The 19,298-nt window shown below is 38.8% G+C and overlaps 1 protein-coding gene and 1 pseudogene across 1 annotated transcript in view; one reads left to right on the top strand and one right to left on the bottom strand.

Annotated features, from left to right (window-relative positions):
- ABL1 (ABL proto-oncogene 1, non-receptor tyrosine kinase) overlaps positions 1-19,298 on the bottom strand; it is a 132,601-nt gene that overhangs the window by 58,511 nt on the left and 54,792 nt on the right. The window lies entirely within an intron of this gene.
- LOC136124601 (S-adenosylmethionine decarboxylase proenzyme-like) lies at positions 14,528-15,535 on the top strand (annotated as a pseudogene).

Below are 19,298 nucleotides of genomic sequence, written 5' to 3'. Positions count from 1 at the left end.
ACCAGGGATTGAACCTGGGCCCATGGCAGTGAAAGCGTGGAGTCCTACCCACTGGACCGCCAGGGAATTCCCAAAATTCATGCTCTTCTAAAGACACTGTTAAGAGAACGAAAAGAACAAGTCAAAGACTGGGAGAAAATATCAAGTGCTGGTAAAAATGTGGAGCAACTGGCATGAACGCAAACTGGTAGGAACTGCTGGTGGGAATGCAAAATAGTACATTCACTTTGCAAAACAGCTGGGCAGTTTCTCATAAGTTAAGCAACACTTAACATATGGCCTAGCAATTCCATTCCTAATTATTTAATCAAGAGAAATGAAAACTAATGTCTACACAAAAGCCTATATGTGAATTTACAGTGGCTCTCTTCATTATCATCAAAAACTGGAAACAACTCAGATGTCCTTCAACAGCTGAACGGCTAAACACACTGGGGTATCTTCACACAACAGAACGCTCCTCAGCAATAAGAAGGAATGAACCACGTTGACTGCATGCAACAACACGGATGAATCTTAAACACACCCTGACTCAAAAGGGTAAACACTTTATAATTCTATTTATGATGTTCTGTAACAGACAAAATCCTAAGGACAGAAAACTGAAAAGTGGTCGCAGGGGCTGGGAGGATGCATTGGCGACCAAAGGAATTAGGGCTGGCGGGGGAGGGGCTGGGAGTGATGGGACGGTTCTAGATTTCAAGGGTGGTGGCAGTTACATGACTGTAAGCACTGTCAAAACTCATACTCTGAAAGGGGCAAATTTTACCATATGTAAATTATACCTCAATAAACACACTGTTTTCCTTCTTCAAATGTCCCATTCCTCAGGGGAGCCCACTCACCGCCAGAGCCCCTGCTTGGTGCTTCCCTGTGAATGAGCCCCTCTGGGGCTGTGAGACGGCACTCCATTGCTGGACTTGATTTGGCTGGTGAGAACGATATTAGTGGTCCTAGAGTGAGTACAGTCTGTACAATTCGGTTTCTTTCCCTTTGCTCCTTCTGCTCTACAAGACCCCAAGTGGAATATATATCAGAAGTACAAACAGCACCGATAAGTAGCTTTATCCATTGTCATGACAGGTGGTAGAAATCCATGCTAAAGGGTCGTCTTTTCTCTAATGCAAACCTCCCCGTGCCTGGATAGGAAAGCACTGGTGACCGTGGAAGAGAGGCAGCTGTGGGTGGTAGACAGAAGCCCTGCAAGAGAGCAGGGCCCTGGGTTCCAGTGGGAGGCTCGGGGAGGCACTTCCCCCACTCTGAGCCTCATTCACCTGCAAAATGGAGGCTGAGCTAAACGCCTGTTATCATCTGTCTAGGCTCTCAGTCTGTGAGCTGATTCAAGGTCTAAGGTAAATTTTTCTTTCTCCTTGTCAAGGGCTTTTAAAAAATGACATTTTCGGGCTTCCCTGGTGACGCAGTGGTTGAGAGTCCGCCTGCCGATGCAGGGGACACGGGTTCGGCCCCCGGTCCGGGAAGATCCCACATGCCGTGGAGCGGCTGGGCCCGTGAGCCATGGCCGCTGAGCCTGCGCGTCCGGAGCCTGTGCTCCGCAACGGGAGAGGCCACAACAGTGAGAGGCCCACGTACCGCAAAAAAAAATAAAATAAAAATGACATTTTCCTGACTAGAAAGAGTAAGTTTGCTAACTTACAAATGCCAGCACTTGTACCAAAAAACTGGCTTCCCTTATCTAGACTGTGCCCACAACCAACCAATCCTCACAAATGGATTTAGGAGCCTTTGGGCCACAGGAGGATATGGGGCAGGTCTCCAGCAAACCACATCAAGAACATGGACAGTCAGCCCTGGCTGGCTGCAACTGATTCCTGTCTCAACATTTCCAGAGCAAGTGAGCCAGAAAGCTTTATGAAAAACAGCGTCCAGAGCCCTGGGTGTTCAACTTCCTGCCAGTGAGTTGTACAAAGACAAGGGGCGGGGGCTTATCAGGTTTGTACATGGTCTCCTGAGGACTGAAAGCAGCGTTTAATTAATTCTGCAGCTTTCCACTACTTAAGGTGACAAAATTGCCATTACCTCTGTCCTATAGCTGCTATAGCTCTTGACTCTGCCTAGGATTTGCATACCTGATTCCTGGCTCTCAAAAAGCCCCGTAAGTGAAATTTGGCAATATTCAATATCTCTCAGAACCTCACATTTATTTACCCTTTGACCCAGCAATTCTATTTCTGGGAATTTACAGACTTGCCTACACATACACATACAAGTGAATATGAATACACATATATTCACTGTAGATTGTTTAAATAGCAAGGATCTATCATTAAGTTAAATAAACTTTGGTCTTAGCCTTCAAAATGGGGTACACCGATGCTGGATGGGGGTTCATGTAAGCTTTCCAAGAAGTATGCAAGTACTTATTTAAAAAGGAATCAACTTTCAAAGCCTCAATCTCATACATCAACCTTTCTAGAACTGATCTGCCTAAGAACTCCTCTGACAGGTCTCCTTTCCTCATGTTGCTTTCGTAATTACCCCTCCCCTTCCCCACAAAGGAGAGGAACACCTCTTGTAAATCCATGGGTTTAAAAATTCCTGGTCATCAAACTATGGGACAATCTGAGAATATATCACTTTAGACAGGAAGGTGGTTTTCTTTTTCTTTCTTTTTTTTTTTTTTGAGAACAAAGTAAAGAGAGCACCATTAAGAGAGAAATATTCTGCAAATGTTTACAGAGTACATACTAAGAGCTAGGTACTGTGCTACGCTCTAGGGTTACAACAGGTAGAATATGGGGAAAAAAATCCCTGCCCCTCGATAGTTCACTTTCCATTGGGGGTAGGGGAGACAGACAACAAAATAAATTAAAGAATACATAAGAGAGTAAAAACCACTAGGGAGAAAAAGCAGGTAAGAGGCATGGGGTTGCTGAGGTTGAAGAGTGGGGACTGAGATTATAATTTTAAATAAAGTGGTCAGAAACACCATCACTGAAGATGACAATTGAGCAAAGACCCAAAGGAGGTAGCGTGAACTATGGGGGAGGCACTTTCTTAGCACAGGGAACAGCAATTGCAAAGTCAATGGGGCAGGGAGGATGACTGGGGGAGGTCCAAGGAAGAGCGAAGAGGTCAATGTGAATGGAACAGAGTAGGTAAGAGGGAGAGTAAAAGGACATTAGTCAGAAGTTGCAGGGAGGTGGGGAGATCTTGTCTGCCTGAGGTGATTGCCAGGGCTTTGGCTTTTACTCTGAAGGAGCTGGGAAGGCACTGGAGGTTTGGGGATGAGGAGAGACTGGGATTTGATTAGATTTAAAAGGATTACTCTGGCCGCACAGGGAGAAGAGACTAAGAGGGAGCATCTTCACAGTAATGCTTACCTGGAAGAATGAGCTGGGAAGTGTTTGTTCCCTCTTTTTCTCATTTCTGGAAAGGCTGTATAGAATTTGTAATGTTTCTTTCTTAAATGTTTGGTAGTATTCACCAGTAAAACCATCAGGCCCTGGCATTTTCTTTGTGGGAAGGTTTTTAAATACACTACAAACTCAGTTTCTTTAATAGATTTGGGCCTATTGTGGTTGTTTCTTCTTGAGTGAGTTTCGGCAGTTTGTGTGTTTCAAAGAACTTGTCTGTTTTTTCTAGGTTGCTATTTGGTTTACTTATTAAAATTTTTGTCTTCTCTTTTTTTTCCTGATTGGTCTGGCCAGAGGTTTATCGATTTTATTGCTCTTTTCAGAGAACTGGCTTTTGGTTTCATAGATTTCTTCATGGTTTTTCTGTTTTCCATTTCACTGATTTCCACATTGACCTTTTTTTCTGCTTAATTTGGGTTTCACTAGCTTTCATTTTTCTAATTTCTTAAGATGGGATCCCAAGGTCAGTTATCTGAAGCTTTTTTTCTTTTCTAATACAGGGTTTTAGTGTTAAATAAATTTCCCTTTAGCCCTATCCCCAAAATTTCATGTTGCATTTTCACCTTCATTCAGTTCCAAATACTTACTAATTTCACTTTTGATTTTTTTTTCTTTGACTCATGGTTTATTTAAAAGTGTGTTATTTCGTTTCCAAATAATTGAAAGCTCTTCCAGATATCTTTCTGTTACTGATTCTTTATTTAATTCCCCTGTGGTCAGAGATCATACTTTCTATGACTTGAATCAGCTTACATTCATTGAGACTTTTTTAATGGCCCAGAAAATGATTTATCTTGGTAACAGTTTCATGTGCACTTGTAAAGAATGTGTATTCTACTGTTTGGGGTGGAGGGGTAGAGTGTTCTATAAATGTTAATTAAGCCAAGACAGTTGATTATATTGTTCAAATCTTCCATATCCTTATTGATTTTCTGTCTATGTGTTCTATCAATTGAGTGAGAGGTGTTAAAATCTCCAAATATAATTATGGATTTCTCCTTGCAGTTCTATCAGTTTCTGATTCATGTATTTTGAATCTCTAATACATATATAAACACTTAGGATTATATGTTCTTATTGGAGTGACCTCTTTACCATTACGAAATGACTTCTTTATCCTTGGTAATATGCTCTGTTTTGAAATCTACTTTGTCTGATATAGACATTCAATTTAATCTTTTGATTAACGTTGACCTGGTACAACTTCTTCCACCCTTTTGCTTTTAATCTATTTGTATCTTTATATTAAAAGTGGGTTCATTGTAGGTAACATATAAATGGGTCTTACCTTTTTATCCAATCTGACAGTCTCTGTTTTTTATTGGGACATTTAGACTTTTATATTTAATATAATATCAATATGGAATTTAATCTACCATTTTGCTATTTTATATATATCCAATCTGTTCTTTTTTAAAAAATAAGTTTCAGATGTACTGCTATGTAATCTGTTCTTTGTTCATTTTTCCAAGTTTTTCTGTCTGCCCTTTTTTGTATTAATTAAATATCTTCATTATTATAATTTATCTCTGTTGGCTTATTAGCTATAACTCTGCTGCTTTAGAGTTTATCATATACATCTTTAACTTATCACAATCTACTTGAAAATGATATATTACTTCACATATAGTATAAGAATCTTACAACAGTATAATTCCATTTTCCCACTCCCATTTGTGCTACTGCTGTCATAAACTTTACTTCTACATAAGCTGTAAACGCCAGTGTGTTATTTCTGCTTTTGTTTAAAAGACATATCTTTTAAAGAGATTTAAATAATGAGAAAAGGGCTTCCCTGGTGGTGCAGTGGTTAAGAATCCGCCTGCCAATGCAGGGGACACGGGTTCGAACCCTGGGCTGGGAAGATCCCACGGGCTGCAGAGCAACTAAGCCCGTGCACCACAACTACTGAGCCTGTGCTCTAGAGCCTGTGAGCCACAACTACTGAAACCATGTGCCACAACTACTGAAGCCCACATGCCTAGAGCCCGTGCTCCACAACAAGAGAAGCCACCGCAATGAGAAGCCCACGCACTGCAACGAAGGGCAGCCCCTGCTCTCCGCAACCAGAGAAAGCCCGCGCGCAGCAACGAAGACCCAACACAGACCAAAATAAATAAATAAATAAATATTTTTTAAAAATAAATAAATAATGAGAAAAAAATGATATATTTACAAGGTAGTTACCCTTCTCCAGTGTATCCCTTTCTTTTTGTAGCTCTGGTTTCCACCAGGTATCATTTTTCTTCTGCTTCAAGGACATTCTTTTACATTTTTTTTAGTGCAAGCCTGATGGTAATGAATGCTTTCAGTTTTTGATGTCTGAAGAAGACTTTATATTGCTTTTGTTTGTGAAAGATATTTTCACCAAGAAAATAATTCTAGGTTGACGATGTTTTTCTTTTGTTAGTTTAAAGATGTCGCTCCACTGTTGCCTGGCTTACACTGTTTTCACAGAGGAATCTGCTGTCATCCTAACCTTCATTTTCTCTGGCTGCTTTTAACATTCTTCTCTATCACTAGTTTTATGCAATTTGAGTATAATGTGCCTTGATACCAGTTTTCTTCATGTTTCTTGTGCTTGGAGCTCCTTGAGATTCTTGGATTTATGGGTTTATTACTTTCATTACATTTGGAGGGTTTTTTTTAGTCATTATTTTCTTCTGTTATTTCTTCTATCCCTCACACTTCCTTCCTCCTTCAGACACTCCAATTACACATATAATTGGCCCCACACTTCACTGATGCTTTGTTCATTAATTTTTTTCAGATTTTTTTCTTTCTGTGTTTCATTTTGGACAGTTTAAATTGTTTTCAAAATCACTAATCTTTATTTCTACATTGTTTATTCTGACATCGATTTCATTCAATGTATTCATCTCAGCAATTGTAGTTTTCATCTCTAGAAGTTTATCTTCCATGTCTCTAATTAACACAATCTTTCCTCTAGATTCTTAAACATATGGAATACAATTATAATAATTATTTTAATGGCCATATTTACTAATTCTACCATCTGTGTCACTTCTGGTCAGTTACTGGAATATTTCCTACTTCCTTACATACCTAGTAATTTTTGACTGGATGCAGACATTGTGTATTTTACCATGTTGGGTCCTAGATATTTTTGCATTGCTAAAAATATTCTTTAGCTTTGTTGTGAGACACAGTCTGGAAACAATTTGATCCTTTTGGGTTTTGCTCTTAAACGTTGTTAGGCAAGACCAGAGTAGCATTAATTCTTCCATTAATTGGGGCAAGACCCTTGTGATAGTTAATTTAATTTAATTTAATTTTATTTTATTTTATTTTTGCTGTACGCGGGCCTCTCACTGTTGTGGCCTCTCCAGTTTTGGAGCACAGGCTCCAGGGCTCCAGACGCACAGGCTCAGCGGCCACGGCTCACGGGCCCAGCCGCTCCGCGGCATGTGGGATCTTCCCAGACCGGGGCATGAACCCGTGTCCCCTGCATCGGCAGGCGGACTTTCAACCACTGCGCTACCAGGGAAGCCCATGATGGTTAATTTTATGTGTCAGCTTAACTGGGTCACAGAGTATCCAGATATTTGGTTAAACATTATTCTGGTTGTTTCCATGAGGGTGTTTTTGGATGAGATTGCCCTCCTTAATGTGGGTGGATTTCATCCAGTCAGTTGAAGACCTGACTAGAAAAAAAAAAAAACGCTGATCCTCTCCCAAGTAAGACAGAATTCCTCCTGCCTGACCACCTTTGAACTGGTATTCTAGCTTCTGTGTAAGAATGGGATTTAAAAGTATATGAATTCATTTTTGCTTGTATTTGCACAAAGAAACAATGGAAAGACATCTAAGAAACTGATTATAGTGTTTATTCATGGGAGAAATGAGAATGCAATAACCAAGTAGATAGGCACAAGGGTCAGAGTAAGACTTCTCAATCTACACTTTTTTTTTTTTTTTTTTTTTTTTTGGCGGTACGCGGGCCTCTCACTGTTGTGGCCTCTCCCGTTGCAGAGCACAGGCTCCGGACACGCAGGCTCAGCGGCCATGGCTCACGGGCCCAGCCGCTCCGCGGCATGTGGGATCTTCCCGGACCGGGGCACGAACCCGCGTCCCCTGCATCGGCAGACGGACTCTCAACCACTGCGCCACCAGGGAAGCCCTCCATCTACATTTTTATATATTAATTTTTAAACTAGTGAATGCATTATTTTATTGAAAAAAAAAGTCATCACAGAAAATAGGGCTGGCCTGGCTTACCAACATAAGGACAGGAATCCTAGTATCTTGCAGCATGCTGGAATCCAGTAGGGGGTTCTCTGGAATTTAAGTCTTATTGGTGTTAACTATTTCACAGTAATTAAATCACCTTGGATCAATTCCAAGGCAGATTTATCCTACCATTAAGGCAACAACTTAAGCAATATTTTGCTCAAAAGAAAAGCTAGACTGTGAGCTCCCTAGGCAGCTGAAACTATGTCTTATGTCTGATCCATCTTTGTATATACCTACAGCCAAGTCCTGTATACAGTCGCTCATTATTGATTGCTTGGGTTGGCTGAATTAAGAACCTAATTCCACCGTTAAGCAAATGGTGTTAAAGTGAATTTCCACAAGCCCTGTTTTCTAAGGGTAGTGATAGACATCAATTGTTGGGGGGTTCATTGGAACTCCACTTGGTGACTCCCTGGCCTTTGACCAGATTCTGGAGATATGAGGTTTGCATAAGCACCAGTCTCTCTCTTTTTTTTTTAAATTGAGGTATAGTGATTTATAATATTATATTAGTTTCAGGTGTATAACACAGTGTTTCAAAATTTTTTTATAGCTTATACTCCATTTAAAGCTATTATAAAATATTGGCTATATTCCCTGTGCTGTAAAATATATCCTTGTAGCTTATTTATTTTATACATAGTAGTTTGTACCTCTTAATCCCCTCTGCCTTCCCTCTCCCCACTGATAACCACTGGTTTGTTCTCTATATCTGTAAGTCTGTTTCAATTGTTATATTAATTCGTTTTATTTCTTAGATTCCACATATAAGTGACAACATACAGTATCTATCTTCCTCAGTCTGACATTTCACTAAGCATAATACCCTCCAGGTCCATCCATGTCACTGCAAATGGCAAAATTTCATTCTTTCTTATGGCTGAATAGTATTCCATTATACACATATACACACACATACACCCCACATCTTCTTTATCCATTCGTCTGTTGATGGACACTTAGGTTGCTTCCATATCTTGGCTATTGTAAATAATGCTGTTTTGAACATTGGGGTGTGTGTATCTTTTCAAGTTAGTGTTTTTGTTTTTGTTTTCTTTGGATATATATCCAGGAGTGGAACTGCTGGATCATATGGTAATTCTTTTTCAGTTTTTTGAGGAACCTCCATATTTTTTCCCATAGGGGCTGCACCAATTTACATTCCCACCAGCAGTGTACAAGAGTTCCCTTTTCTCTACATCCTTGCCAACAATTGTTATTTGTGGTCTTTTTTGATGATAGCCATTCTGACAGGTGTGAGGTGATATCTCACTGTGGTTTTGATTTGCTTTTCTCTGATGATTAGTGATGTTAAACATCTTTTCATGTGTCTGTTGGTTATCTCTGTGTCTTCTTTGGAAAAATGTCTGTTCAGGTCTTCTGCCCATTTTAATTGGGTTGTTTATGTTTTTGATAATGAGTTGTATGAGCTATTTATATATTTGGGTAATAACCCCTTATCAGTCATATCATTTGCAGATATTTTTTCCCATTCTGTAGGCTGTCCTTTCATATTGTCGATGGTTTCCTTTGCTGTGCAAAAGCTTTTAAGTTTAATCAGGCCCCATTTATTTGTGTTTGCTTTTGCTTCCTTTTCCTTTGCCTTAGGACAGATAAAAAAATATATTGTTACAATTTCTGTCAGTGTTCTATGCTTTCTTCTAGGAGTTTTATGGTTTCTGGTCTTACTTTTAATCTGAGTTTTTGTATATGGTGTAAGAAAATGTTCTAACTTTATTCCTTCATATGTAGCTGTCCAGTTTTCCCAGCACCGCTTATTGAAGAGACTGTCTTTTTCCCCATTATATATTTTTGCCTCCTTTGACATAGATCAGTTGACCATTTAAGTGGATGGGTTTATTTCTGGGCTCTCTATTCTGTTCTACTGATCTATATGTCTGTTTTTGTGTCACTACCATACTGTTTTGATTATTGTAGCTTTGTAGTATAGTCTGAAGTCAGGGAGTGTGATACCTCTAGCTCTATTCTTCTTTCTCAAGATTGCATAAGCACCATTCCTACTGACACCATTCTTGTGAGGTCTTCTTTTCCTGGCCCTTTGGGCCAAATACCTGCTCTCTTCATATTTGAATGCATATGTATCTCTCTCTAACTGGTATAATTTTACCAATCTGAAATTGCAGTTGCCATTTTGAAAATTTTGTTATGAATAAGATTTTTCATTTAAGAGACACATTAAACACAGAACAAAAAGGGAAGAAACCTCATGAGGAGAGTCTCTGTCTTGCCCATCTAAAAGACAGATCACCTTTTTAAATTGGGAGACCTCCTCTTTTCTCCCATACTTACTAAGTGCCAGCTTTTAAAGGACATGACTTAATAGGATGCCAAGAATCTGAATTACTATTTAAATGAGCTGTACTGACTTTAGCTCTGGTAGTTTTTTTTTTGGCCATGGCTCACGGGCCTAGCCGCTCCGCAGCATGTGGGATGTGGGATCTTCCCGGACCAGGGCACGAACCTGCATCCCCTGCGTTGGCAGGCGGACTCTCAACCACTGCGCCACCAGGGAAGCCCTAGCTCTGGTAGTTTTGAGTAGGTCTGTCAAAATGGGTTTTGCCTTGTCTAAGTCTTCTCCTCTCCTTACACAGAGAAGATAATCAGCCACTCGTATCTATCTGCAGTCAGCTTGCTCCCACTTCTTTCTTCCTTCCTTTCCCATATTTTCTCTTTCCTTGGGAAAGTCTGGAGATTAACAAATTATAAATAGTTTTTCTGTCCTTATGTGCAGACTCAAGAAATATCTAGTAGAGATTAACAGTCCAAAATTTCCATAAGAAAGAGAGAAAAATTAAACTATTTTTGCTTCTACTTTTCCCTTGCTGAAATTATAACCCAAAAGTTTAAATGTGGGTTTGGGTAACAGTTTTGTTTCCTATACCTAGGCTTAGTATATCCAAGAGTCTTAAAAATCTTTTTGGATATATGACCATAGGAGGTTTATTTATATTAAAATATTTATGTAATATTCCTGATAATTAGATGATTCTTTGGACTATATACAAGAGATAAAATTAGCTTAAAAATAACTATGCCTCCTGATTTTATCATGATATAAAAATAATGCAATAATTAAATCAATGTAAGATTTGGGGTTAATTTCTCATGGTTTAAACCTTCTAAATTAACTTTATTAGTTCTATGGATCCAGTAAGTTATCACTGTTCCCACAAATTGTTTAAAATTATAAAAAATAAAATTGACTTTAGTTGAAAGAACTTATATAATAAAATATCTTTTTTAAATGACTTAATCTCATGAATTCTTATAATGCTTTAAATCATAAAGATTTGATGTGTTGGTCTAAGTTTTTTTTTTTTTTTTTTTTTTTTTTTCTTTTTTTTTTTACATCTTTATTGGAGTATAATTGCTTTACAATGGTGTGTTAGTTTCTGCTTTATAACAAAGTGAACCAGTTATACATATACATATATTCCCATATCTCTTCCCGCTTGCTTGCATCTCCCTCCCTCCCACCCTCCCTATCCCAACCCTCCAGGCGGTCACAAAGCACCGAGCTGATCTCCCTGTGCTATGCGGCTGCTTCCCACTAGCTATCTACCTTACGTTTGGTAGTGTATATATGTCCATGCCACTCTCTCGCTTTGTCACAGCTCACCCTTCCCCCTCCCCATATCCTCAAGTCCATTCTCTAGTAGGTCTGTGTCTTGATTCCTGTCTTACCCCTAGGTTCTTCATGACATTTTTTTTTCTTAAATTCCATATATATGTGTTAACATACGGTATTTGTCTTTCTCTTTCTGACTTACTTCACTCTGTATGACAGACTCTAGGTCCATCCACCTCATTACAAATAGCTCAATTTCATTTCTTTTTATGGCTGAGTAATATTCCATTGTATATATGTGCCACATCTTTATCCATTCATCTGATGATGGACACTTAGGTTGTTTCCATCTCCGGGCTATTGTAAATAGAGCTGCAGTGAACATTTTGGTACATGACTCTTTTTGAATTATGGTTTTCTCAGGGTATATGCCCAGTAGTGGGATTGTTGGGTCATATGGTAGTTCTATTTGTAGTTTTTTTTTTTTTTTTTTTTTAAACATCTTTATTGGGGTATAATTGCTTTACAATGGTGTGTTAGTTTCTGCTTTACAACAAAGTGAATCAGCTATACATATACATATGTTCCCATATGTCTTCCCTCTTGCGTCTCCCTCCCTCCCACTCTCCCCATCCCACCCTTCCAGGCTGTCACAAAGCACCGAGCTAATATCCCTGTGCCTTGCGGCTGCTTCCCCCCAGCTATCTACCTTACTACGTTTGTTAGTGTGTATATGTCCATGACTCTCTCTCGCCCTGTCAAAACTCACCCTTCCCCCTCCCCATATCCTCAAGTCCGTTCTCCAGTAGGTCTGCGTCTTTATTCCTATCTTACCCCTAGGTTCTTCATGACATTTTTTTCCCTTAAATTCCATATATATGTGTTAGCATACGGTATTTGTCTTTTTCTTTCTGACTTACTTCACTCTGTATGACAGATTCTAGGTCTATCCATCTCATTACAAATAGCTCAATTTCATTTCTTTTTAAGGCTGAGTAATATTCCATTGTGTATATGTGCCACATCTTCTTTATCCATTCATCCGATGATGGGCGCTTAGGTTGTTTCCATGTCCTGGCTATTGTAAATAGAGCTGCAATGAACATTTTGGTACATGACTCTCTTTGAATTTTGGTTTTCTCAGGGTATATGCCAAGTAGTGGGATTGCTGGGTCATATGGTAATTCTATTTGTAGGTCTAAGTTTTAATTTCCAGATGTTTAGTCCACTTAAAGATCTCTTAAACAAATGATAAACTGAGTTAATTAATAATCTTTGGATATATGGATAATTTCTAACTAAAGGAAAAGATCCAAACATTGGGCACCACATATAGTTTTAAATTACCCTTTTTCCTTATTTTTATATAAAAATTACCTATAGATTGATTAACTGGATATGTAAATTTCTCTAAATTGATACATCCATGCTTATTTTGCCACTTTAAAATTTGTTAAAGTGACATAAAATGTATGCTCATAGAAAAATTTGCTAGACAGTTATTGGTTTCCAGTCTTCTAGTTTTCTCTTGTGTCTAGAAACTTTAACTTTAAAGTTGGCTAATATAAATGGTTACAGAGAAATAGGAATAGGTACATAAGATAAATGTGGTTTGTCTGTTTATTTCATTAAGCAAATTATTAGTTTATTAAGACAGTAAACCAATATAATCTATGCATTGTTTTATTTAATGTGATATAATCAGTTAAGTTTTACAACTAGTTAAGAGGTTTAATTTTATCATCTGTGGGACTTCCCCAATGCAGGGGACATGGGTTTGAGCCCTGGTCCAGGAAGATCCCACATGCCGCAGAGCAACTAAGCTTGTGCGCCACAACTACTGAGCCTGTGCTCTAGAGCCCGGGAGCCACAACTACTGTGCCCACATGCCACAACTACTGAAGCCCACGCACTTAGAGCCTGTGCTCCGCAACAAGAGAAGCCACCGCAATAAGAAGCCCGCACACTGCAATGAAGAGTAGCCCCCGCTTGTCTCAACTAGAGAAAGCCTGTGTGCAGCAACAGACCCAAGGCAGCCAAAAAAAAATAAATAAATAATAACATTTAAAAATTTTTTGTCATCTATTCATAAACACATACCTAAGAAGGTATATTAATTAATTCCAAGTTTTATAAATGATAAAAGATACCAGAAGACAAATTTGATGATAAATTATTAATGGTAAAGGTAAAGAGTCTGAGGAAGATAAACTGTTTGTCTAGATTTATAATGCCTACAGATAGTGAATTTGAAGAAAATATTGAATTGTGTTTAAAAATACTGGAAATCTTGGCTCAATGTTAATAAATTTATTTATTCATTAAGAAAAGGACTTATAAATCTTTATTGCAAAATTTTAAATGAATGATAGACAAAAAGTAAAATCAGAATTTGGGTTTTCTTTCTGTAAAGTGACCAAGTTATTCCATTGCCAGATAAAAGATTCCTTTCCTTTTTATCAACAAAATATTATGTTAACTATCTGAATTTTCTGTCATTACTCAAGAATCATTTTGAAAAAAAGTTCCCCCCTTTTTTTTTTAAGTTCCTATAATCAACAATTTCTTGTCTTTGGATACTATGACATGTCATATACAGAGGGGGTTGGAACATGCATAGAGAAACTCACAGCATTTCTGACTTGGTGAATCAGAAAAGTGAAGCCAGGAAACTACGAATGCTGAAGAGTGCAGAGTAATCCTAGAAGGGACAGAGGCGGGTGATCTCCAAACTCTGTACACTCCTCTCTCACTGACCCTTGAACTACTCATACTCATATGTGGGACAGACTCAAAACAGCTCAGCTGAAGACAAAAGATCTAAAGATAGAAACAACAACAAAAAACTCCGAGTGTTTGGAGAAAACCCTAAGCAACACACAAAAAAGCTACTAGAACTAATAAGTGAATTTAGCATCTTGCAGGATAAAAGTTCAGTATACAAAAGTCGTTCTTACTTCTACACATTAGCAATAAAAAGTTAGAGGCTTCCACAGCATGGCCGGCGACATTAGCTAGCGCTCGCTCTACTCTCTCTAACGCGGAAACAGCGGACTACAAGGGACTGAGCTGTATCTGCCTCTATTTCCAACAGACTCACGTTCAACTTTCGCTCACACACACACACAAAAAGCCGGGAAAATTTTATTAACCCTTTAAAAAAAAGTTAATATAAAATTATAGCAAAAATGGAACCTGAACTTTAGTTAACACAGCTGGAACAATTCGCAGCTGCGGCAGCAGCGGCGGGAGAAGAGATTTAATTTAGTTGATTTTCTGTGGTTGTTGGTTGTTCGCTAGTCTCATGGTGATGGAGGTTGCACATTTTTTCGAAGGGACCGAGAAGCTGCTGGAGGTTTGGTTCTCCAGGCAGCAACCCGGCGCAAACCAAGGATCTGGGGATCTTCGCACCATCCCAAGATCTGAGTGGGACGTACTTTTGAAGGATGTGCAGTGTTCAATCATAAGTGTGACAAAAACTGACAAGCAGGAAGCTTATGTACTCAGTGAGAGTAGCATGTTTGTCTCCAAGAGACGTTTCATTTTGAAGACATGTGGTACTACCCTCTTGCTGAAAGCACTGGTTCCCCTGTTGAAACTTGCTAGGGATTACAGTGGGTTTGACTCAAAGCTTCTTTTATTCTTGTAAGAATTTCATGAAGTCTTCTCACCAAGGGTACCCACACCGGAATTTCCAGGAAGAAATAGAGTTTCTTAACGCAATTTTCCCAAATGGAGCAGCATATTGTATGGGAGGCATAAATTCTGATTGTTGGTACTTGTATACTTTGGATTTCCCAGAGAGTCAGGCAATCAATCAGCCAGATCAAACCCTGGAAATTCTGATGAGCGAGCTTGACCCAGCAGTTATGGACCAGTTCTGCATGAAAGATGGTGTTACTGCAAAGGATGTCACTCGTGAGAGTGGAATTCGTGACCTGATACCAGGTTCTGTCATTGATCCCACACTGTTCAATCCTTGTGGGTATCAATGAATGGAATGAAATCGGTTGGAACTTATTGGACTATTCACATCACTCCAGAACCACAGTTTTCTTATGTTAGCTTTGAAACAAACTTAAGTCAGACCTCCTATGATGACCTGATCAGGAAAGTCGTGGAAGCCTTCAAGCCAGGATAATTTGTGACCACCCTGTTTGTAAATCAGAGTTCTAAATGTTGCACAGTGCTTTCTTCACCCCAGAAGATTGAAGGTTTTAAACGTCTTGATTGCCAGAGCGCTATGTTCAATGATTACAATTTTGCTTTTTTTTTTTTTACCAGTTTTGCTAAGAAGCAGCAACAACAGCAGAGTTGATTAAGAAAAATGAAGAAAAAATGCAAAAAGAGAACACACATAGCAGAAGGTGGTGGCTGCTTTTTAGATACTGATACCAAGGGCCATGCTTTCCATAACCACCACCTTGTAGTTGCAGAAAGCCCTAGATGTAATGGTAGTGTAATCATTTTGAATTATAGGCGTTATTATATCAAGGAGTTAGATATCTTGCATGAATGCTCTCTTCTGTGTTTAGGTATCCTATGCCACTCTTGCTGTGAAATTGAAGTGCATGTAGAAAAAACCTTTTACTATATGAAACTTTACTACACTTGTGAAAACAATTCAATTTGGTTTCTGTACAGTGTAATATTTCTCCAGGTACCATCCAAAATTCCCCACAGACAAGGCTTTCATCCTCATTAGGCGTTGGCCTCAGCCTAGACATCTGGGACTATTCTATTAAATTGCTACCAGGATTTTGCATCCAGTTACCTCCACTTACTAGAAAATACTGTCTACTAATGTTATTGAAACCAATTTCTACTTCATACAGATGTTTTTGCAGCACCAATCAAAGTTCTTTTTCCACGAGTCGAGTCCTCTAAGAAAATGACTGCAGTTATCCATTTTGTGTATTACGGGCTTCCCTGGTGGCGCAGTGGTTAAGAGTCCGCCTGCCGATGCAGGGGACGTGGGTTCGTGCCCAGGTCCGGGAAGATCCCACGTGCCGCGGAGCGGCTGCGCCCGTGAGCCATGGCCGCTGAGCCTGCGCGTCCGGAGCCTGTGCTCCGCAACGGGAGGGCCACAACAGTGAGAGGCCCGCGTACCGCAAAAAACAAACATTTTGTGTATTACTATCTCACTGCTTCCTATACTTGTGTGACTTTAATTGATTCATTCCTCACCATGGTGTCTCCCTCCCAACCACACCCCCGCCATAAAACAATACACTGTTACCCTGTGTGTTTACACTAACCTTATACCCCAGAGGGGGAACGGGGTGGGGGGGATGGACTCTGGGCTTAGTTTTCTTTTAAGGTCAAGGGAGTTTGGCATTTTTCGTTACCGTGAGCTCTTTTGGAATAAGCTGGTGTTGATTAGCAAAGAAGGTGTAGATTGATACTAGGGAATATTGGCAGAACTGTATGGAAACCGTACGCCATTCTGTGCCCCCCGTTAAATGAGATTAGCCTCTCATGAGTACCATGGCTTTATTAACTTGCTAAGTAGTAGTATAGAAGAATTACCACTAAATTTGTGAGCAAGGAGATTTAAGATAAAGGTTGTATTGGATTCAACAAATCAAGTCAGCTCAGATGATGCACCTTAACTACTTTCGCAGCCTTTTCCACTAATTTCTATTAATGGTAATGCCATAAACTTTGGTTCAAAGCAGAATCGATGTCTTTGCCATCTTGTGACTTAAAAAGTTCTGTGACTTTGTGGTGCATGTGATAGTGTTCTGACGGTTCCTCTTACTGGTATTTCTTTCACCGTGGAGCAACATCAAGTGATGAATGAGAACTGTTCAGATTACTCAGACATACGACACAGTGAAGCAGAATGCGATCCATAAAACATAACATACAAAATTCCAAAATGGTCAATGGGAAATGACTAGAAATACAGGCTTAAAAGAGCTGGCATCTTTTAGCTGTATTTGCTAATAAGGACATCTAAGCAGCTGAGAAAAGAGCAAAGTTGACTCAATTTTGTATTTCTTCTTGTCCTCAAACAGTTTTTGATTCTTTCTGGATTGATGCAGTGATGTTTTTGTTCCTTCCATATTTATAAATGAAACACTTTCTTTTAGTGTTTCTAAACATAAATTCTACTTGGTTTGAAATCAAGTGGTTGGAACACTTTTGACTTTTAAACATGTTGTTGATTCACAGCTTCACTGAAGAAGCTTCCGGTTCTGTAATTAGCGCACAGTACCTAACGTTTTGGCGCTCTTATGAGGACCAGTGCTCAAAGTGGATTTTGTTCTTGAACAGTGTCCCAGTAGATTTGATGAACATTTATTGGCTTGAGGTCTGATTCCCCCCACCCCAACAGATTTAAGATTTCTATTTAATGTTGAAAAACTGCACAAATTTGTATGGAACAAAGCCTAGAAAAATGAAAACTAGATTGAATAGTAATCGAAATTAATCCTAGTGTGTATGATAGAGGAGGGAAAATTTTGGTGCCATAATTTCTCTCTTCGTGGTGTTGGACTTAAATCAGTTGAAATGTATTTCTGTACCACAATTTAAGCTTCAATAAAGGTTTGCTTAATTCATTGTCTAGCGGGAAAAAAAAGTTAGAAAGATTAAATAACAATTCTATTTACAATATCGTTTAACAATACTATTTATATACTTAATGAAAGATGTGCAAGCCCTGTACACTGAAAATTATTAAGACATTGGAAAGGGAAATTATAAAATACCTAAATACACTGAGAGACATACTCATGGGTTGTAGAATATTGATTCCTCATGAAGCCAATATTAAGACGGCAATCCCCTCCAAATGGATAATAGACAATGCAATCTCAATCAAAATCTTAACTGGCTTTTTTGAAGAAATTGACAAGGTAATTCTAAACTTTATAAGGACAGGCAAAGACCTAGAATAGCTGAACAAATTTGAAAAAGAACAATAAAATCTGATGACACCTTAATTCAAGATACATTATACAGCTACAGTAACCAGGATAGTATGACATTGGTAGAAGAACAGACACATAACAACAGAATCAGAATAGAGTCCATCTGTAGGTCCACATTTACACTTGTCCTATGACCCAGAAATTCCATTCCTAGGTATTTCTCCAGCAAAAATAAAAGCGTATGTCCACACAACGACAAGTACAGGACTGTTCATAGCAGCAGTATTCATAAGAGCCCCAGCAACGGAAGCAATTCATATGTTATCCACTGATAAATGGATAAACAAACTTAGCAAGGAAAAGAAAAGAGACAGTATACACAACAACATGAATGAATACCAAAAAATCATGCTATGTGGAAGAAATCAAATACAGAAGTCTATGGTTTTTGTATTATTCCACTTACATGAACTTCTTGAAAAGGCAAAATTACAGAGACAGAAGGAAGATGGGTAGTTGCCTGGAATCAGTGGTTGGAGAAGGGAATTAACTGGAAAGGGGCACAGAAAAAATTGTAATAACGAGGGAACTGTTTTATAATCTCAGTTGTGACAGAGGTTCCATGATTACGCACCAAAATTCATCAAAACGTACACTTAAAATGGGTGGACTTTATTACATGTAAAGAATACCTTAATTTTTTTTTTAATTACTTAAAAAAAATCTCCCAACCCAGGCCCTAATATTCTATACATATCCTCCCCTGACTAGGACTCTGTCAAGGTGCTGTGAACAGCATTTACTTCACCAAGATTTCCTTCCTTGACAGGCTTCCCTGAAGGTCTGTGAGGAGTTGATGTTAACAAAGTTCAACTATATTTCACTTACAAAAACCATTATGTTACAGATTTTATCATCACGATATCAATAATGGTTGACACATAACTTTTTACTTACTGTATCAAGCACTCTACATGCAATATCCCACTGAAATCCCATCAAACCCTTTAGGGAGGTGGCATTATGATCGACTTTCTTACTGAGGCCATAAAGGTAAGGTTATTTGTCCAGGGTCACAGCTAATACATGATAGAATCTAGATCAGGACTCAGACTGGAGTATGTGTACCCCTTGGAAGTAAATGAAGATTTTCCAGGGGTTATTAGACACGGATCACTTTTAAGAGAATCAACTCCCAAACCT

Source organism: Phocoena phocoena, chromosome 6, assembly GCF_963924675.1.
Source record: "Phocoena phocoena chromosome 6, mPhoPho1.1, whole genome shotgun sequence".
Lineage (NCBI taxonomy): Eukaryota > Metazoa > Chordata > Mammalia > Artiodactyla > Phocoenidae > Phocoena > Phocoena phocoena.
The sequence above is the reverse complement of the archived record's forward strand: the minus strand, read 5'-3'. Positions and strand labels throughout refer to the sequence as shown.